Genomic DNA, 4114 nt, shown 5'->3' with positions numbered 1-4114 from the left:
CAGGCCAGAATCATGCCACATCACCATATGCCCTCCCTCTGCCCTGCAGTCATTCCCATCTGGTACAACACACAAACAAATATCAACACAAATATAAAAACACACGTCATACAAAGTAGAAAAATCTTGCAACATTTCATGGGAACACGTGTCTTCATCGCTCTCCGACTGTGAGTGTATCATTTGCAGTATATTTATGTTGTCGCTCTTCGTGCACTTCCTCCTCCTCCTCTCTTCCTCCAAACAGTTTATCTTTCGCTCTCTAATTTCTCTGTGGTTTTTGGTTTCCTCTATAACTTCTTCCCCTTGTCTTGCCTCCCCTCCTCCTCCTCATCTTCCTCCCAGTCTCTGAGCACTGGCCAGAGGCGTGAGAAGGTTCCAGCTCACTGAGCAGAAACCCTGCAGTCCTCCTCCTCCTCCTCCTCTCTTCAAGAACCACCCCGTCTTCCTCTCCTCATCCTCCTGTTGTGCAGCCAATAACTGAGGAGAGGAGAGGAAAGAGAGAAAGAGAGAGAGAGAGAAAGGGCAAACACAAGACACTTTAATGATTCCAAACTGCATTTACGATGATGCTTCTCTCCACGGGGCACCTTGACCCCCCTGCTGCCTGACAAAACCAGGGTCGCAGGCCAAATGGTAATCAGACTCTTAATAGAAGCTGGTATTGTATCTTTCAGAAAAGTTACAATCAGCATCTCACCCTGCACTTCTTTAAATGTTTCAGCGATGAAACCTCTCACAAACAAATGGACCTGCAGGCTCAGTCAAACCACTTTCCAGTGGTGAGAAAAATATCAGCAGCAGCGTTGATGTGATACTGACGAGTAAGAAAAATAAAAGCTGATGCCGTTTTGACACTGTTTCTACATGCAGGCAATGAGTGTGTGTTTTTGAGTGAGTCATGGCAGACATAAAAATGACACAAAAACAGTTGCTAATTTTTTATACTGAACGTGTCAATAAAATGTTCCCTGACAACGTATTTAATTTGTTTTTCCCAGAATATTCATCCATACGGCATGATACATTTGACACTCGCAGCACTCAGTTCAAATTGTAGTTCTGAAGATATCGGTCCTGCAATCTGACTTCATGTTTGTTCTAGAAGCCAACCAATATATATATTTAGTTATGTATCTTTGTCCCAAGTGTTTAATTACCACATTTGAGGGATCATTGCCAAAAATGTGTGTATACAGGCCAATACATCAGGATCTTTTACTCATATTGGATATCATATTGGAATTGTCATCGGCCTCATATATCAGTCGGGCTCCAGTTCGTTACCTCTCTGAGCCTGTTGACTGCAGTTCTTCATCTAACAGCTCACAGCGGTTCTCATGTTTGATGAATAATCGCACTGAGCACTGACAGTTGTGACAATTACTATGTTTCGTGTGGCGCCTACACAATAAAAGCTCCACATTTTGGCAGCAGCGGCAGGAAATGTTCACCTTTTTGTTACCTTAGACAGTTGCTAATTACCTCTTAAGAAATGTGGTCAGTAACCTAATCCAAGTATCGCAATATTAGAGTATTGTAATTTGATTACTTTCCTTTACTTTTGAATTACCTCATCACCATAACCAAGATACTAAATGTATCTGTAATCCAATTACATGATTGACAGAATACGGTTACCTTCATCTAAATCTTGGTTAGTATTGAACCCAATGTGTTTATTTTATTAACATGAAACCAGAACCAGCATTTTCCCGAAGCCTTAACAAAAGGGATTGGTTGCTAAAAACCCACCAACCACCTCCCTGAAACTTGTGTTTTCATTGATGTGGAACTTCCTCTATTGGAAAGAAAACATAATCTATGCAGCATGTTTTTCTCAATCATCCCTCCTGAACACATATTTGTACTTTAAAAACGTCATTTTTAGGGGAGAGGATTGCCTTGTTTTTTCCTCTCCTCTCTTTTCTCCTCCACCTCTTCCCCCTCTGTGTGATGTGGCCTCCATCAATGCCTCTCTCCCCTCTGTCTTTCCCACTCCTCATCCTTTCCTCCCTTATCTCTCCACTCCTCTTCTCCTCTCCCCTCCAACCAGTCGCTCTCTCTCACCTCCTCCTTCCTCTCTCCTCCTGTGCTGTCACTCCTCCTCCCTCCTCCCTCCTTCCTCCAGCTTCTCTCCCTCCCTCCTGTCTCTCACCAGAGGTGAAATGCTGTACTTCTCTTCCTGAAGTCATTTCTATGTTAATGAGTCTCCTTGTGAGATAACGCAGCCAGCAAAGGCCTCGGACACACACACACACACACACACACACACACACACTGGCAGAGCAAGTGAGAAGGATGATAGGACCTGTCACTGCTTTCTCTGTTGATCTGTTCATGCAATTATTTAATTATTAACTGTAATCCGTCTTTCTCCCCCTCTCTCTCCTCACTTTTCCTCCTCTCTGTTTGTTTATGATCGCTTTAATTCCTCTGTTCCCTCCTCTGTTTATATTGTAGTCTGTCCGACAACCACCAGTTCCATCAGCTAAACAGCCGGCCGCTCTGTCAGTCGCCCCATCGCTCACTCCATCTTTAAGTCACTTGCAGCCTGACAGTCAGGCAGTAAATCAGTCAGTCAGTGAGTTAGCTATGGCAGTTAAACACTGAGGCAGATTGACGCAAACATATGTTTAACTGAGCATCATCGTCCACTCGTCTGTCCGTCTGTCGTCACCTTGACAAACATGCACAGGAGGACAGACGGAAAGAGAGGGAGAAATGTCTGTTTCTTGCATGACTCAAGATCACAGATCCACCTATTCATGGATTCTCACTGATTACTGAATATAGGTCTGTGAGCTCAGAGAGAAGAAGAAAGAAAGAAAGAAAGAACGAAAGAACGAAAGCTTCTGTTAAATAAACATATCCACAAAACAATTGTAAAAGGAGAATACATGCATTTATTCATCCCTGCAGTCCTGTCATCCTGTCATTTGTATTGGTCTCCAGTGTCGACTACGGGCTCCCATTCATTGCTGTTTAAACAGGCAATACAATGAGCTTTAAAACAGTCAGATCTGTTCAGACGCCTGCGGCACACACACACACACACACACACACACACACACACACACCGAGATAGAGAGAGAGAGAGAGAGAGAGAGAGAGAGAAGACATTTACACATGTTCATATGTGCACATACAACACAGTCACGTGAACACAGCCAGGCATACATAGGCATACGCCTACGATGCATGCATACACGCTGCTCGTGCGTCCACGTGCACGCACGCACGCTCTCACACACGCACTCCCGCGTGTGTGGAAGCCTCGCTGGAGTGGAATCATTAAAAACGGTCCGTGGCTCTTTAAGTGGCGTCTCTGCTTCTCTCCCGGGCGCGATTCTTCATGCATCGCTTGCCAATCTCTTTCTCTCTCCCTTTATATGTATATACATATATATATATAATATATATATATATATATATATATATATATATATATATATATATATATATATATATATATATATATATATAATTGCACTCTGTCTTCTAACTAATCAGTGCGGTGCAGGCAGAGGAGAGCAGAGAGGAAAGCAGAGGGAGACACGGTTCAGTACCAAGGACAGCTCCAGAGACGCGGCAGAAGCGGCCGACGCGACAGCGGCAGGCGGCGAGCGGCGCGGCACTGCCTGAACTGAGAGCTGCATTTGTGAAGAAATGTGATCAGCTGCTGTTTCTATAACACTACAGTACACTATATCTAACAACAGTGAGTTTGACCACTTATCTTCAATAGCCCGCTGAGCTTTAACACTAGCTGCCTGCCATACCTGACACAAACATACAGATGTGTCTATAAGAAAAAGACCCTTATTTGACTGAAACCCAAAACATCCAGTCCTCTCTCAGCCGGAGCCCCCCTGTTTTATACTGACGGCGTTGCGGCGGTGGGCGGGACATCCAGCAGTGACCGCACGTGATTAGCTCCTGAAGGGCGCTGTCACTCACGAGCCCAATCCGAGCAGAGCCGTGCGGCCTCAGGCGGAGTTTGAGGAGCCGCGCGGTTAGTTTTAGTTTGTGTTGGTTGGACCGAGAGGAGGAGGAGGAGGAAGACGAAGAGGAGGAGGAGGAGGCGGAGGAGGAGGCGACGGCTGTCATTTTT

The sequence above is a fragment of the Pagrus pagrus genome (assembly GCF_965226575.1).
Source record: "Pagrus pagrus genome assembly, chromosome: 13".
NCBI lineage: Eukaryota > Metazoa > Chordata > Actinopteri > Spariformes > Sparidae > Pagrus > Pagrus pagrus.
This window is presented reverse-complemented; position numbering follows the sequence as displayed.